Source organism: Odocoileus virginianus, chromosome 9, assembly GCF_023699985.2.
Source record: "Odocoileus virginianus isolate 20LAN1187 ecotype Illinois chromosome 9, Ovbor_1.2, whole genome shotgun sequence".
NCBI lineage: Eukaryota > Metazoa > Chordata > Mammalia > Artiodactyla > Cervidae > Odocoileus > Odocoileus virginianus.
In genome coordinates this window covers 37,919,209-37,937,693 of record NC_069682.1, presented here as the reverse complement: position 1 = coordinate 37,937,693, position 18,485 = coordinate 37,919,209, and the positions used below count along the sequence as shown (strand labels likewise).

Genomic DNA, 18,485 nt, shown 5'->3' with positions numbered 1-18,485 from the left:
GATGGCTGGATGGCATCACCGACTGGATGGGCATGAGTTTGAGTGAACTCCGGGAGTTGGTGATGGACAGGGAGGCCTGGCGTGCTGCGATTCATGGGGTCTCAAAGAGTCGGACACTACCGAGCAACTGAACTGATGGGATTTAATATTTCATTCCAAAAAGTTTTAAAAATTAAAAAATAATAACAAAGTAATACAGAAGAAAAGAAGTAGCCTTGAAAGACACTTTGCACTTGTCAGGACTTTTGGGAACTGTCTCCTGGGGGCTCCCTGGAAGCAGAAGCTCTCAGTTAGAAACACCGAGAGGCCCCAGGAACAGCAGAGCTGACCAATGGCTCAGTCAGCAGAGCAGACTCTGGGATCATCTCATCAAGGCCCTGCCCAGTTTCCATGGCAGCAGCAAGAGTGTTCCGCTGCTAACAAAGCCGACTCGTTGGTGATCAGAGGCCTCGCCTGCATAGAGCCTCCAGGTGCTGCTGTGGTCAGGGACACACACACATAGATGGGCCTGGCCTGTGGATCCCCTGTTGGCCCGAGGTGTTTAAAGCCTGGAGCTTGTCGGGCCCCGCACTTTGGAAATCCAGAGGGCCTCCCCTGTTAATCTTTAGGCAAATATTTTCTCTGCTCTGCTGGCTTCGTGGTGAGTTACCCGCGTTGTGCCTCTGTGGCAAATTAATGGAGCCCAGCTGTCCTCTTGGTGGCAAGGGGACTGAGACTTTCCACCAGCAGGCAGCTTCTGCTCCCAGGGGCAGGGTCTGTCCTGGTACCAAGCTCCCAGACGGGAAACGTGAATGTGGTCCTGCTGCCTCTAAGGGGAGCCAGCCTAGGACCCACGGGACAGGGCTGCCCTCGTGGACGAGGGTCCCCATTTCTGAATGGGAGACCATGGGGCTGGCCATCCCCCTGCCTGGCCTGGCGTGTGCAGCACAGAAAGCTACATTTGCAGTCCCTCCTGGGGTCGGTGATTGCTCAGTCTCAGAGGCTGACCACATGGGCTTCTGAACTGGCACACCTCACTCTGCGCTTATTTTATGTTTTGACTTCACTCTGAGTCTGAAATGTCCTCTTACCTTTCCACTGTGGGCTACCCTACACACACACACACACACACACACACACACACACACACACACCTGTCCTCCCTGCCCCACACCTGGATGTTGACTGGCTCAAATTCTCACTCTCTCACCCACCCCCACAGCCACCCACACACCCCTCCACAGCAGGAACAGGTCTTAAAATCCAAGCAAACAGTCCTCCCTCCAGAGGTTCTGCCGAGCAGGTGTGCTGCCATCGGAGGCAGCATTGCCCTGAAACAGGGTTTAATCTGCATCAGTGACACCTGTTTCTACCATATGCCTCCCATGCCCACAAACCTCAGTACATTTGATACAGCAAAACGGGGAGGATGGCATGGCCATGTGTGTCTGCAAGACCCCAGAGTGGGAGATCCTGTGTCTTAGGTTGGGTGAAAAGTGACCCTGGAGCAAGGACTTGGGCACAAGAAGCTGCTTAGAGGCATGATCCCAGGACTCTGGAGAGAGTGACCTGGGAAGCCAGACAAGGAAGAATAAAGTGCCAAGAAAGAACGTGTTGACCCGCTATGGGCACTGGGGCCTCAGTCCCATGGATCCAAACACACCTCAGAACAAGTAGAAGACACTCAGTTGTCCCTAGAGACCTCCAGGAAGACAGGGAGTTCACCCCACTCCCATCTCCACCCGCTGGTGGCAGAGGGTTGCCGGAGGTCAGGGTGGAGCAGGCATAACTGTCCTTCCCACCAGCGAGTGGCAGGACTTGTTGGCAACAGGAACAGAGGTCAAGAGAGATGGGAGAACAGAATTGCCTTGTCTGGCAAAAACAAGAACACTAATTGGAAATAAAAGCAAAAATACACAAATGGGACCTAATTAAACTTAAAAGCTTTTGCACAACAAAGGAAACTATCAGCAAGGTGAAAAGACAGCCCTCAGATTGGGAGAAAATAATAGCAAACGAAGCAACAGACAAACGATTAATTGCAAAAATATACAAGCAGCTCCTGCAGCTCAATTCCAGAAAGATAAATGACCCAATCAAAAAATGGGCCAAAGAACTAAACAGACATTTCTCCAAAGAAGACATACAGATGGCTAACAAACACATGAAAAGATGCTCAACATCACTCATTATCAGAGAAATGCAAATCAAAACCACAACGAGGTACCATTACACGCCAGTCAGGATGGCTGCTATCCAAAAGTCTACAAGCAATAAATGCTGGAGAGGGTGTGGAGAAAAGGGAACCCTCTTACACTGTTGGAGGGAATGCAAACTAGTATAGCCACTATGGAGAACAGTGTGGAGATTCCTTAAAAAACTGGCCATATGACCCAGCAACCCCACTGCTGGGCATATACACTGAGGAAACCAGATCTGAAAGAGACACGTGGACCCCAATGTTCATCGCAGCACTGTTTATAATAGCCAGGACATGGAAGCAACTTAGATTCCCATCAGCAGATGAATGGATAAGGAAGCTGTGGTACATATACACCATGGAATATTACTCAGCCATTAAAAAGAATTCATTTGAATCAGTTCTCATGATATGGATGAAACTGGAGCCCATTATACAGAGTGAAGTAAGCCAGAAAGATAAAGACCAGTACAGTATACTAACACATATATATGGAATTTAAAAAGATGGTAACGATAACCCAATATGCAGAACAGAAAAAGAGACACAGACGTACAGAACAGATTTTGGGACTCTGTGGGAGAAGGCAAGGGTGGGATGATCTGAGAGAATATCACTGAAACAAGTATACTATCAAGGGTGAAACAGACCACCAGCCCAGGTTGGATGCATGAGACAAGCCCTCAGGGCTGGTGCACTGGGAAGACCCAGAGGGATGGGATGGGGAGGGAGGTGGGGCGGGGGGGGGGGATCGGGATGGGGAACACATGTAAATCCATGGCTGATTCATGTCAATATATGGCAAAAACCACTACAATATTGTAAAGCAATTAGCCTCCAACTAATAAAAATAAATGAGAAAAAAAATGAAAAGATACACACATCACACTGTTCATGGTAGCATTATTTACAATTGTCAGATATGGAGGCAAACTAAGTGTCCATTAGCAGATGGATGGATAAAGAAGTTGTGATATATGTAATGGAATATTACTCAGCCACAAAAAGCGAACTCTCCAGGATGGACCTGGAGAGTATTATGTTTAGTAAAATAACTCAGGCAAAGAAAGACAAATACTGTATGATATCATTTATATGTGGAACCTCAAGTGAACTAGTGAATATTACAAAACAAGAACAGACTCACAGATATAGAGAGCAAACTAGTAGTTAACTGTGGGGAGAAGGAATGTGGGGAGGGGCAAGATAGCAGGAGGGCATTAAGAGGTACAAACTACTATGTATGAAATAAATAAGCTCAAGGATATAGCCAGGGAATGTACGCTCAGGGAACATAGCCAACATTTTATAGTAACTATTATTATAGTAACTATTATTTATTATTTATAGTAACTATTAATGCAGTATAATCTTTAAAATTACTATGGTCACTATGCTATACACCTGAAACTATTAATAATGTAATATTGTAAACCAACTATACCTCAATTCTATAAAAGGAAAAAAGATGGCTGAAGGTGATATTCAAACAGATGGACTAATGAGGCCCACCCAGAGTCTCCAAGCATCCCCATGGTCCTGATAGCAGCCAATTGTTTTCCCACGTGGCTGAGGACACGTGGGGGTTAACTGATGGAGACGAGTTTGAAGAAGCCCTAACGGCAAGAAGTCTAGGATGGAGCTGACCCATGTGACAAGAAAATTGACGTGGGCCTCCAACCCAGCCCGTGTAAGCACGGCTACTCGTGCCTTTCCTTGCTGGACCGTTCTGCAGAACGTAGCACTGACTTCCACTCACCTGGAACTTTCTCTTCCCTTACATTCAGGGACCTTCTTTGCTACTGACTCTCCTCCCTCTTCACCCCCCTTCCAGGGACCCCCTGAGTTTTTTCACCATCCCTGCCTGACCCAGGTCCTTACCAGGGCTTTATCTTCACGACTTATCTCTCTCCTTGATGTTTTCTCTTTGGTCTCTTTGCCTCATTCTACAACTATCGCCACAAAATATCGACCTTCACTTTCTCCTCAACCGGGGGTGATGCTTCGAGCTGCCCACCAATGCCTCCAACATAAATGCACAATCCACTTTGTTCCCTTGCCCTCCACACCCACCTGTCGCCCCTGCATCTCCTCCCTACACTGCATGGCCCTGCCTCTCATCTCATCAACAAAGGTGAACACTGTGCTCACACCACTGGCTCTCCACTCAGCCCCATGGGTCCACAGGATAAAGCGATGAACACAGCTGTCCCCATTCAATTCTCTTCTGTTTCTGGCTGCATCTTTGTTCCAGTTCATCTTCACATATTTGCAGGCTCTTCCTAAAATGTGATGATAATGTGCACCTACTCTGCTTCAACTTGATGGTGACTGACTTTTCACCTCCAGTCCATCTGCTTCTGCTTCACTTACTGTATAGGAGGGCATTCCTTTCTCTGCTGCTCTCTCTGTCTCCCTGTTTCTCTCTCTCTCTCTCTCTCTCTCTCTGTCTGTCTCACACACACACACACACACACACACACACACACACACACTCATCTCCACACTATTGTCCCCAATGCTCTCAGTCAAAGATGCTCAACCTTCCCCAGGCCACTGTTCCATATCCAAACCTCAAGGCTGGTCTCACTTGTCCCCTCCTGGGAGACACACTTCCGACCAGGCTGTTACCCTCCAGACTTACTGAGACACCTCTTTTTTGATGCTCCTGTGGGTCCTTGGCATCCCTTTAAAGAATCCTCACGACTCTACATTACCATGTGGCCTCGTCGGGCACACAGGTCATGTGTCTTCATCTTGATAGTCCCAGCCTAGAGCTAAGAACTTGACACTGGGGGAAGCCCCCAAGTGTCCGATGAATACCTGGAAATATGAACAAATGAGGCCTGATCGTAATAGGCATGTGCACGTACAGTGTGACAACAGGCAACAGTCACGTGCTCTCCACTTTTCTCTTCCCCCAACGTCTCCTAGAACCGACCTGGAGCCGCCAGCCCCCAGCTACCCCAGGTCCTCCCGGCATCCCCAACGCCAGCTCTGGGTGGAAGAACAGAGAGGAATTCTGACTGTACCTTGACCGGCAGAGACTTTACAAGTTCGACAAAATTGATTTTTCCAGGCTTGCATGGCTTGGCATAAAAGCCAGACAGATTTTTATTGAATCTGGCCTTAGGTGGTTAGATTTTTGACCTTAACGATGTGACCAATAGATTCAACCGTGAATACTTTTTGTTTTCACCACATAGGCTCACTTCCCCACACAGGCCAGTAGGTTCAGATGTCCTGGTCCCTTCCCTGGGATCTGTGGTTGTCAGTAAATGGTGTGCGCTTTTCTGAGCAGCAGCATGATGACTGGAATGGCAGGAAATGCAGACCCACTGGTGTTTAGCGGCTGTTTGTGTTTCTCAGTGGCCCCTGTAATTGGGAAGCTGTCTTGCCTTCCAGTTATGCAAAGGGTAATAAAAAGAAAATTAGGGAAAGCGTATGAGTACAACAGCAGATCTAGACCACTGATATTTTGTAATTTTGCACAAATACAATACAGATTTCCCTCCCTCCAAATCCACTCAACTGTAGTGAATACTGAACAGAGAGAACTCAGAAAGCTCCACTTGAAAATCTAAGTACAAATGAGTATCTAATCTTGCCGTCTTTGAACATGATCCAGTCCACCGTAAGCACCAATTCAATTAAGGCAGGAATCCAAGGTTGTTGTTTCTTCTGATGAAAAGCATTCATCAGGAGGATGGAAACACAGCTTGCCACGAGGAAAACGGGTCCCTTTTACGATCCAAGGATTCTACCACATCTCATGAGATTGTCTGCGGTGACCTCACCCATTCATACACATGCTACTCTACCTATCTTTAAAAAAATTCAAAAAGAAAGGAAAGAAACATTCTCCTTCTGAGAAGATGAAGAATGCAAGGGCACATTTTCCAGAAAGGAGAACCCCTTGTTTCCAAATGAAAACAAAAAAATCAAAGTTTCTATCCAGAACCTACTTCCTGTAGATTCAGCAAAATTATATAATTGAAGGAATTATTTCTTGAGAATGAAATCAATCTATAAATAACCTAGTAAGTCTTATTTTATCTTGATTTATTTTTGGCTGTGCTGGGTCTTCCTTGCTGCCTGTAGGCTTTCTCTAGTTATGGCGAGCAGGGGCTACTCTCTATTGCAGTGCTCAGGCTTCTCTCTTTGCAGAGCACAGACTGTAGGGTGGAAGAGCTTCGGTAGTTGAGATGCACGGGCTTAGCTGCTCCATGGCACGTGGAATCTTCCCAGATCAAGGGATCAAACCCATGCTTTCTGCACCGGCAGGCAAATTCTTAACCACTAAACCACCAGGGAAATCCCACTTATACTGTCTTAATGTAAGCAAATGGTAAGGTTGTTGTTTTTTTTTTTTTTTATTTCACTTGGTACTCCTTTGTATTATGAAAAGTGAAAGTGTTAGTCGCTCAGTTGTGCCCAACTCTTTGCAACCCCATGGACTGTAGCCCACCAGGCTCCTCTGTCCATGGAATTCTCCAGGCAAGAATACTGAATACTGGAAAGGGTTGTCATTCCTTTCTCCAGGGATCTTCCCAGTTGAGGGATCAAACCTGGGTCCACTGCACTGCAGGCAGGTTCATTACCATGTGAGCCACCAGGCCTTTGTATTAAACTTTCTATAAAACACCCTTGAAGGGAACAGGTTACCTAGAACCATCCTCACAGTTCACACTCTTGGTTGGGAGACAGCATCTCATGGCCTACTTAAAAGCTCACATACTTTTCCAATGCACCTCCAGAATGTTTCAATATTCTTTTTTTCTTGCTACACAACTGTAGGGCATGCAATGAAGTTACATAACTAAGCACAAAAACAAAGGCTGTATATATATGGTGCTTTGCCAATGATACCGGCCAGGGTTTTAACATGTAATTTATTTACAATGTTGATGGAGTAAGAAATAGCCTCTGCTATTACTTATGCATTTGTTGATATTTAAGATCGTAGTTTTTCTTAAAGTAGCGAACTTCTTTGTACTGATTTATTGCTTCCTTGGCTTTCTGTCTTCCAGGGCGGCACGTGGAACCCAGAAGGGTGGCTGTCTGTGGACGGAGGGCTGCTTCCTCCAGGTGTAAGTCTCTCCCTTCTGGAGGAGGCACTCTGGACCTCTTTGATTTCCACTCATATCTTTTCCAGAATGTTCCTTGTGTGAACAGAAGGAGGAGAAAGGGCCAGACTCCCAGGGCCCAAGTTTAGCTCTCGATCTTTACAAGCATGTTTGTTCCTGCTCTCAGAACCAGCTGGAAACGGCCAAGATGAAGTTTCGACCCTAACATTTTTCTGGCAGTCTACAAGGTTTCTGAGCTTCTTTACTTAACGCACTTAGCATCTGGACCAGCTTAACTTTCCTGCGGCGATGTTTTGGATACTTTAATGGATAGGAAGTGCCTTCTCATTTTCTCTCCTTTGGGGGAACCAAGACTCCTGCACAGATTTTCCTCTCAGGTTTGAAAAAGAGGTCTCAAGTCAAAGCCAGAATTTTTTCCTCTTCTGCACATGCCATGTACCCAAGCCCCAGGAACGTCCTTCTGGGGGCGACGGAGGGCACCCTCAGAGTCCCTGTGCAGGTGGCGGGCGGAGACAAGGGCAGAAGATTAGACTCCGTGCCTCGTTGTAATTATTTTTAAATTTATGATTCTTGTCCCTTTCAGTCTTGAAGGGGCGTTCTTAAAAGTATTTTTCTTGGCTACCAGCTAAGGTTTGTTGAAAACTAAAGCCAGAGTTAGGGGAAAATTTAGAGGACAGGGAAGCGGATGGCCCCCTGGGAACAGTAAGCCTCATTTCCCGGCCTTGTACAGACACTGAAGGCCGGGGACCTAGCAGGGCCTGGAGTCCTCAGCCAGCAAAGCAACGGCCGGTGTTGACAGATGGGCCACCAGAGTTCATGGTGAAGCCCAACTGCAGTCGGATGCAGAGAGCTGTGTGTGTGTGTGTGTGTGCGCGCCTGTGTGTGTGTGTGTGTGTGTGTGCCTCTGTGTGTGTGTGTGTGCCTGTGTGTGTGTGCCTGTGTGTGTGTGTGTGCCTGTGTGTGTAGCGTGTGGTGTGTGTTAGTCACTCAGTCATGTCCAGCACTTTGCAACCCCATGAACTGTAGCTCACCAGACTCCTCTGTCCATGGGATTCTCCAGGTAAGGATACTGGAGTGGGTTGCCATTCCCCTCTCCAAGGGATCTTCCAGGACCAAGGATTGAACCCAGGTCTCTCACACTGCAGACAGATTATTTACCATATCTGAGCCACCAGGAAAGCCCCAGATGCAGAGAAGACTCTCCCCTATTTTACACGGAGACAACTCCAAGATGAGTTGTAAAGGCAACTCAAAAAGTAACATGAAATCCAGTTTCTCCAAGAAAAACAAAAGCCTTAACAAACTACAAAGTCCCAAAACCAGGGGCCAGTATCCTATGTGGAGAGCTGTCCCACAGCGAAGACCCTTCCTCAGGGATGGCTCAGCCCCTGGAGCTTCTGACAGCTCTTCGAAAACTTTCCCTGCACATGAGCTGAGTCTCATCAACCCAAAGGGGACTCTGAGGGAAAGATTCGAGTTCTGTCCTTAATTTCTCTGTCTTCAATGTCAGAAGCAGAGCCATACAGCCCTGGGTTTATAGTTACCAGTGGAGCCCTCTGTCCACCTCAACCTGCTCCACCAGCTGGAAGGTCAAAGGACAAAGGGCAGCCCCATTTTGGAGACTACTCAAGAATTCTAAAATACTCAGGGGTGAACTGGATGGAAAGGAAAAGGAAAAAACTCTGTGTAGAGTGGAGTGGTGGGAAATTCATTTCCAGAGGAAGTAGAATTGAATGACAGGACTTTCAAAAGAGAATGAAGCCTGCCTAATATCCTAGAACAAATTAAGGCTGCCAGAAACTCATGTGGCTTGCTTGTCAGAACACTTTTGATTAGAGTCTCATTGTAATAATTATAAATTTAGTTGGACAACTCACATCAATTCCCGCTTCTGTTATTTTAAAGATACAGTCTCCATCACACCCTTTTAATTTTTAGAACAACATTCTCTTTGGCAAAATCAATGTGTTGAGTTTCACACTTGTGTCTTTGGATAAATTGTGGTGCAACAAATTTCCATACTGCTGTGAGAAACTTCTCAATTCATGTTTATATTTTATATTTACTTTTATAGCAATATTTTCTACTTTTTTTAAATTACAAAATGAGATTGAGCACATAAGAACTAGTAGCACCTGGCTGATTGTGGTATAGGCTTGAAATCACTTCCTGAGCTACACACAGATCTACCAGCAAAGGACAAAGAACTTACAGTCTGGCCAGTCACTGGCTGAACATTAAGTTGTGCTGAGCCACTGGTGACTTCTAGGAATCCAGGATTAAAAATAAAAACAAGGCAATGGGGACAGGGGCAGCTGAGCTGTGACCTCTAGACAACACACTTTGGAGAAAGTAGATTTTGTAGAATTAGTCCAGACAAACCATTAAACACATAAACTAACAAAACCAGCAATAGCAACAAGCCCCCAAGGAGGAGAAGGGATCACTACGGAAAATCCAGAGATGCTACAATTTAAGATTTTCTTTTCCTTTTTATTATTGGAGGCTTATTGCTTTACAACATTGTGTTGGTCTCTCCATACATCAACATGAATCAGTCACAGGTATACTTATGTCCCCTCCTTCCTGAAACCCCCTTTTCATCTCCCACTCCATCCCACCCCTCTAGGTTGTCACAGGGCACCGAGTTGAGCTCCCTGTGTCACACAGCAAATGATGGAGATGAACCCAGAGTCTATTATACAGAGTGAAGTAAGTCAGAAAGACAAATATAATATATGATTTTAAATGCCCAGCTTTCATTGGGAGACAGAGAGATTGAGGGAGAGAGAGAGATGCAAATAAACAAGACAATGTGACCCTTACCCCTTTCCTTTTCCCTGTGACCTTTTCCCTTATTTTTCCACCAGGAAAATGGTGGAAAATAGCAACTGCCTTTGACGAGGGCCAGAGGTCTACAGAAACAGGTAAAATTTTCAAAATAAGTCTTTCAACTAAGAATCTCACAGCCAGCAAGCTATCTTTCAAAAATGAAGGCCAGGAATACTTGACTGATAGAGAGTTAGGCGTTTGACCCAATTTAGGCCAATCTTAGAATTTTTTAAATTAGAAATAAGAAATGGAGTCAATAAGTTTCCAGTAAAGGAAACTCAGACAGCCAAGATTTTTTTCCTGAGTTGAGGGAAAAGAATGAAGCTGACAGAGAAGCAGATTTTTTTTTAATGCCTCAGTAATATCCTCTGTAAAATGGGGGGTAATTACATAGCTACTTCCTATGAAAGTGAAAGTTGCTCAGTCGGGTCCAACTCTTTGCAACCCCATGAACTGGGGTCCGTGGAATTCTCCAGGCCAGATTACTGGAGTGGGTAGACTTTCTCTTCTCCAGGGGATCTTCCCAACCGAAGGATCGATCCCAGGTCTCCCGCATGGCTGGCAGGTTCTTTAGCAGCTGAGCCACAAGGGAAGCCCAAGAATACTGAAGTGGGTAGCCTATCCCTTCTCCAGACGATCTTCCCAACCCAGAAATCGAACCGGGGTCTCCTGCATTGCTGGCAGATTCTTTACCAACTGAGCTATGAGGGAAGCGCTCCTATGGTTATGCAGAGGCTAATAAGTCAATATCTAAAAAGTGCTTAGGAGAGTGCTTTGGACATAATAAATGCTACATAAATATGAGCTACTTATTATTATTCAGTGAAATTCTAGTTTTAAGCAGGAGTAAGTGAGAGAATCTTGGCAGCACCGAAGTCTCTGTTTCTAAGATTATGTATCTTGGGAAAGTGGCATTTCAAGAAATTCTTTTTTTTAAACTTTCTTCCATATACCCTCATATTTCTAAATGAATAAAGTGTCCAAAAATGGGGAGAAAAAAGTGAAGGCCAAGGGAAATCATCTCCTCTCATGACAGTATTAGGAGCTCTGATGACCTGCTCTCCAAGGAAACTGATGAGAATTATCTTTTTAAAAACCATTTAAAGCTTCTGAATGTGGTCCTAAAGGCAAATAGCAAATGAAGAGACATCTATTGAAGAAGATCCATGGAACTCCAGTAAGAAACCATACGGTAAATGAACCATGACCCTTCTCTCTTCCCCTGTCCCAGTTCAGCAAGGTTCAGACTCCACTCCAGAAAGCTGCCACAAAAAACACAGGGTTCCCTCCCCCCACTCCCCATGAGCTCCCAGGCAGAGGGCTTTCTTCCCAGAAGGAGCAGGACACCATTTCTCATCCTGCCCCAGCTTAAGAATTTGAATTCATACACACACACATAAAAGTAAAAAAGCACCAGTAAGGGGAATTTTTTCATTATATGAAACAGCATAAATGCATGCCTTTCCCATTTCTTTATTATTTTTAAAGCAATTGTATAAAATAATATGAATATAATGCAGTATCTGGCTTAGCAGATATAGAAATATAATATACATGCAATACACTGGCCAATAATAGCACAAAAGGGGTGGAGAATACAAAGCCATTTCCTGAACTTAAAGAAGAGACTACAGATGATAAAGTCATAATTACAGCAATGAATTCTTGGATTTGCAACATTAACAAATATAATAGATATAACAGCATCATGAAAAAGAAAGGAAAAGATCTATATAGGAGTAACATTTCTATGAGTGCGTGCTAAGTTGCTTCAGTCATGTCCGACTCCTTGGGATCCAGTGGATTGTAGCCCACCAGGGTCCTCTGTCCATGAGATTCTCCAAGAAAGAATACTGGAGTGGGTTTCCATGCCTTCCTCCAGGGAATCTTCCCAGCCCAGGTATGGAACCTTATATCTCCTTATATCTCCTGCATTGGCAAGCAAGTTCCTTACCAGGGAAGCCCTTTCAGTTCAGCTCAGTTCAGTTCAGTCACTCAGTCGTGTCTGACGCTTTGTGACCCCATGAACTGCAGCACGCCAGGCCTCCCTGTCCATCACCAACTCCCGGAGTCCACCCAAACCCATGTCCATCAAGTCGGTGATGACATCCAGCCATCTCATCCTCTGTCGTCCCCTTCTCCTCCTGCCCCCAATCCTTCCCAGCATCAGGGTCTTTTCCAATGAGTCAACTCTTCGCATGAGGTGGCCAAAGTATTGGAGTTTCAGCTTCAACATCAGTCCTTCCAATGAACACCCAGGACTGATCTCCTTTAGAATGGACTGGTTGGATCTCCTTGCAGTCCAAGGGACTCTCAAGATTCTTCTCCAACACCACAGTTCAAAAGCCTTCATTCTTTGGCGCTCAGCTTTCTTCAGTGTCCAACTCTCACATCCATACATATAACTGTAATTGTGCAAGGGTAAATATGAAGCTTATTCTGATACGTTAAGATGTAAATAACAAACCCTAGAGTGGTGGCTTAAAAAATCAGGAAATACCATTTAGAGAAACTAACATGCTACATCAGAAAATACCCAACAAAATAGAGCAGTGAAGACAATAGAGAAACAAAAGTATCTGAGACAAAAAAAAAACAATAATGAGACATTGAAATCAAAAACTAAAATGGTAGATGCAAGTCCAACTATATCAATAATGCAATAAGGGTGAATGGATTAAATAATCCAATCAAAAGTCAGACTGAATTTTAAAAAACATGACCCAACTATATACTGTCTACAAAAGATGCACTTTATACTCAAAGATGAAAATAGATTTTTATATGGATTTCCCTGGCTGTCCAGTAGTTAAGACTCCGCATGCTGACTCCAGGGGTTGCAGATCCACAGTCCGTGAGGTGCAGCCAAAAGAAAAAAAAAAAAAAATTTTTTTAATAGGTTTTTTTAAAAAAGGAGAAAGAAATAAAAACATGTAAAGAACATTGTCTTTGTGTGGGTAAAGGGATTAAATGCTACATGTAAACAGTACCAATTTTTCACTTGAGCAAGAGAGATTACACTGAAGAAGTCCTCAATATTACAAACAAACCAGCATTACCAAGCATTGGCTACTTCCGTCCTAGCATGACCCATGCATCCTGAGGGTAACACAGTTCAGACCCCAAAGAGTTTCTCTGAATTTCATGCCTTATAGCCTCAAAACAGAGGGTGACAGCAAAGGAACCCTTGTGGCCTGTGCCCCTGCCAACCTCAGAGACAGACTTGGCTTCAGAGGACATGGAGGTTTTAATCTGTGGAAGCACTGAGGCAAAATAAGTAAGTGAACAAAGACAAATGAATCTTTCCTCAGAAGGCATGAAGACAAATTCTCAAATAACAAAGCACTATTTCCCAACGGTGCCAGCCATCCATTTTCTTCCTTCTCTCTGTGTTCCAATTTGTGTTTCCAGGAGCATTCTTGAATTTTCATGGTATTTTCAACATTTCCATATTTTCTCAGGGAACATTTACAATATTAAATGATTCATAGAACCTTTAATTACATATGTATAAAATGTATGTGCATAAAATGTATTTGTTTTAAATCTGTGTAAAATGTATGTAAAGTAAGTACCTACATTTTATACATAAATATGTATTCATGTGTGTATGTATATATACATATATTTATGTACATACATGTATGTGTGTACATGTATATGTATGTATGCACATATGTGTGTATATACATGTGTGTATGTATGTATCAGTATGGACCTAACATATGATTCCTTACATTTAGGATGGACATTGAATGCATTATAGGAATTGAAAGTAACACAATCAGGTTGGACAAAGGAGGCATATGTGACCTACATTTTTGCTTAATATGGTAGTACGAACATTGTCTTTTACAACAGAATTTCTAACTAATCCCCCATTTCTGGACATCTATGTTGTTCCCAGTTTTTGCTTTTAAAACCAGGGTTGAGATAAACAGCATTACCATCAAAGCTTTGCAAACAGTCATGGATAACTCTCTGGGAATTACTTGTTGAGGGTCTTCCCTGGCAGTCCAGTGGTTGGGGCTCCAAGCTTCCAATTCAAGGGGCACGATTTTGATCCCTGGTTGGGGAGCTAAGGTCCCACATGCCACATGATATAGTAAAAAAAAAAAAAAAAATTTTTTTAAGAAATTATTTGCTGATTTAAAGGTAATTAAAAATGTTTAGCATAAACTATGCTATTTTGCAGTGACTAGTAATTATGTTAGTTTAATAACTTAAAGTATTAGTGTCTTAATTATTAAAAGTCTGTGTATAATATTGTCTTTTTCAGTTTTTTCACATACATAAGCAAATTTAATTAATCACAGGAAAAGTCATGAGTGGCAGGCAATCAAATTACATCTTAGAAAATGCCCGCTGCTTTAGCTATTCTAAAAGTGGGCAATCTTAGTAAGTTGGAATTTTTTAAAAGAGACGTCTCACTCCCTCAGGGGGTGTGAATAAGTAAGCAGGTGCCACGTGTGCATGTATTTGTTTGTGTCATTTTATTTATTTATATATTTATTACTTATTATCACAACACATATGTTTTACAATGACATTTGAGTGAGCAACTGTACCACAGAAATATGCTGTTACTTGGAACATTTCTTCAATCTGTAGTTCAAATGGGAACTTTGGGTAAATACTTATTCACAAAAGAAAACTAACAGGAACTAACTTTCTTTCCATTTTTTTTAAAGTCAAGTTTACTTTAAGTGAATAATATTTGTTAATAAGGAACAGAACCAAAGTTACTGAATAAAACCAGATAACAAAACAGTAAAAGGAAAGCTCATCTTAAAGTATTTATAGCATAACCGTCTTCTCTGGTATGAAGGCTCGTGTGTGCTATTTGCTTCTCCGGGTTATTCCTACCAACACACTAATCCTTCTGTGCTATTTTGAAGAAAACTATTCAACCAAAGAAATATATTCTCATCTATTAAGCTTCACAGTTCACTGGCACAAAACATATTTGCCAAATTGTCCAAAATCTGATCGATAGTCATATTTTGCTACTATTTTTGAAAGAAAATATTAATACAAATCTTCCTTGACATATAGTGGAGATATGTGTGTGCTCAGTTGTGTCTGACTTTTTGCAACCTTGTGGACTGTAGCCCGCCAGGCTCTTCTGCCCTTGGAATTTTCCAGGCAGGAATATGGGAGTGGATTGCCATTTTCTATTTCAAGGGATCTTCCCAACCCAGGATGAAACCCAAGTCTCCTGTGTCTCCTGCATTGGCAGATGGATCTTTTCCACTGAGCCACCTGGAAAGCCCCACAATGGAGATACATCCCCATAAATCTATCTTAAGTTGAAAATAGCATCAGCTGAAGGTGCATTTAATACACCTAATATAACAAACATCACAGCTTAGTCCATCCCTCCTTAAACATGCTCAGAATGCTTAGATTAGCCTTTAGTTGGGGGGAACCATCTAACACATTTTGTAATAAAGTATGGAATACTTAGTGTTATTTCCTGAATACAATACTGGACGTGAAAAGCAGAGCGAGTGTCTAGGCACAGACAGTTGTAAGTATTGGGTTGTTTCCTTCGTGATGGTGATGGTGGGGCTGACTGGGAGCTGTGGCTGCTGCCACTGCCAAGCATCACAAGGGGACTGGACCCCATGTCTCTAGCTGGGAAAAGATCCAAAGTCAAAGTACAATCTTGACTGAATGCCTATCACTTTCGCTCCCTGGTAAAGTAAAAAAGTTGTAAGTTGAACCATCATTAAGTTGGGGGCCCATCTATACACTTATCTTCATGTGTGTGCATGCTCAGTTGCTCAGTCATGTCTGACTCTTTTGTGACCCTTTGGACTGTAGTCCACCAGTCTCCTCTGCCCATGGATTTTTTTCAGGCAAAAAGACTGCAGCAGGTTATCTTCATGTGAAAGTGAAAGTCACTCAGTCATGTCCTACTCTTTTCGACCCCATGGACTATACAGTCCATGGAATTCTCCAGGTCAGAATACTGGAGTGGGTAGCCTTTCCCTTCTCCAGGGGAATCTTCCCAACCCAGGGATCAAACACAGATCTCCCGCATTGCAGGCAGATTCTTTAGCAGCTGAGCCACAATGGAAGCCCAAGAATACTGGAGTGGGTAGCCTATTCCTTCTCCAGGGGATCTTCCCAACCTAGGAATCAAACCGGGGTCTCCTGCATTGCAGGAAGATTCTTTACCAATTGAGCTTGTGACAGCATAGTAAATAAAATTAATGAACACTCACCAGGAGTTTCAGACTGAAGTATACATTAGACTGAATAGCACTAAGTCGAATTCTTATGAAAGCGTGCTGGTTCACAGCTCAGGTAGTTTAAATATTTACGTGTTAATCTGACACTCGTTACTCTGACCTGAGCACCATAAATATGCAGAAACAATGCACGTTAGACAGCATGAAGACATCATTTCCCCCTACAGACACTTCTTCTATATCTTCTCTTCCAAAATCTCCTTGTCTGCTATGATATGAATGCTTGTGTCTCCCGAAAATTCAGATGTTGAAACCCTAATACCCAATGTGATGTAATAGGAGGAGGGGTCTTTGGGAGCTGATGAAGCCAGGAGGGCGGGGCCTCTAGGAATGGAATCAGTGCCTTTATCAAAGAGAACACCCCCTTCCATCATCTAAGGACACAGTGAGAAGGTGCCTGGTATGAACAAGTAAGAAGCTCTTCACCAGAACCTGACCGTGCTGGTGCCATGATGTTGGACTTCCAGCCTCCAGAATTGTCAGAAATAAATCTCTGTTGTGTATAAGCCACTCAGTGTGTGGTATTTTGTTTATGATAGAAGCTCAAAGAGACTAAGACCCTGACTGTGTGACTCACTGAGAAATCCTGTGGTTGAGTGAAGCTCTGGTGGGTCCTTAGGAGAGGACTTTCAGGCGACAGACTATAGTGTGACTATTAGCCTCTTCCCAGACTATTTCCAAAAAAAAAAATTGCTGATGATGAATGTCTCAGATCTTGCCTGAGGCCATGAATTGAGGAGTCATGCATCAGTAGAATCCCCATGAGTTATGACTTCAGTCAGGGAACCCACAACTGTAACCCTAGAACTGAGCCAAGGCAGGCCCATGTGGAGTCAGTACTGGAGTGAGAGGGAGCGAGCCTCTGAGGGCGGGACCAGCCTCTCTGTGAATATTCAGTTCTCAGGTGACTCAGGATTTCCTCTGAATCCTAAGACACTTCTCTGCAGAAGAACCTCGTTTTCTCAAAACAACTCAAGAAGACGTACAGTGGGCCCCAACAGCTTCCTGAAAATTAGGATCTTTTCTGCCCTGGCTCCTCTGAGGCCAGAGTTGCTTACCTCATCCTTGGTCTTATATTTATTTTCTTCCAGATTAACTTCTGGCTATAGTAAAATCAGAAAAGCACCCTGACTCCACCTGCCTCCCACCCCCATTATTGGAAGTTGGACAGAAATATCACCCCTTTAAAAGAATGGCCCTGCTGGAGCATTTAGCAAGGTTCCATATATTGTTTTCATTAGGCAGGGCTGTATAAAAATTATTTTTTTCTTAAGACAAGGCACTAATAGAAAAGGTGATTTGTCAGGAAATATAATTATTTTTTGATTAATTACATATTGTTGCATCTGCAGGAAAGTGGTGCAATAATTATATCTCTAGACGTTTCCAATCTATATTTTCATAAAGCACACGCAGTTTTATGAAATTGTATGGCGAAGAAGGCAAACCAAAAAAGAAAAAAGAAACCCACAAGATGGACACTTTCATTTTTAACTTGTAACGGTCTGAAAGCATTTGAAGCTGCATAAATGTGACTGAGAAAGCAGAGGTTTTCCAGGCTTCCCTCAGGACTCAAATGGCAAAGAATCTGCCCACAATGCAGGAAACCTGGGTTCATGCCCTGGGTCGGGCAGATCCCCTGGAGGAGGGCATAGCAACTCGCTTCAGTATTCTTGCCTGGAGAATCCCATGGACAGAGGAGCCTGGCAGGCTACAGTCCATGGGATCGCAAGGAATCTAACACACACACAACATGTTTTATTTGTCCTTAGTTGTGTGCCTCCCGTAATAAAGAGAAGAAAGCATGTTGAGAAGTTAAGCTGCTCTTTATTTGCTGTGATTCATCTGCGCTGCCCAGCCCCTCAGCAGGGAGATGACGGTGTGAAGCTGACTTGGTCTCATTGGCAATTTGACCTGGTGAGTATGCCTGGCACGGACTCTGCAACTTGGAAGCCATCATACTGATCAGTGTGAGAGCATGGGAAGATGGTGCTCTCTCGCTGGAGATAAGGAGACAGAGATGGTGATAAGAGCCCAGATTTGTCTGTCCTTTCTTCCCTGTGACTGTTGAAGACTGGGCCATATCACAGGGAAGAGGCAGAAAATAATGCATGTATAACAGAACCTTGG

The 18,485-nt window shown here is 43.6% G+C and overlaps 1 long non-coding RNA gene across 1 annotated transcript; it reads left to right on the top strand.

The window, feature by feature from the left end:
* Positions 1 to 454: 454 nt before the first annotated feature.
* Positions 455 to 16,870, top strand: LOC110127908 (uncharacterized). The gene is made up of 5 exons (XR_011489467.1): positions 455 to 640; positions 7,210 to 7,269; positions 10,137 to 10,193; positions 11,135 to 11,290; positions 13,254 to 16,870. It is a non-coding gene; the product is annotated as an uncharacterized lncRNA (long non-coding RNA).
* The last annotated feature ends 1,615 nt before the right edge of the window (positions 16,871 to 18,485 follow it).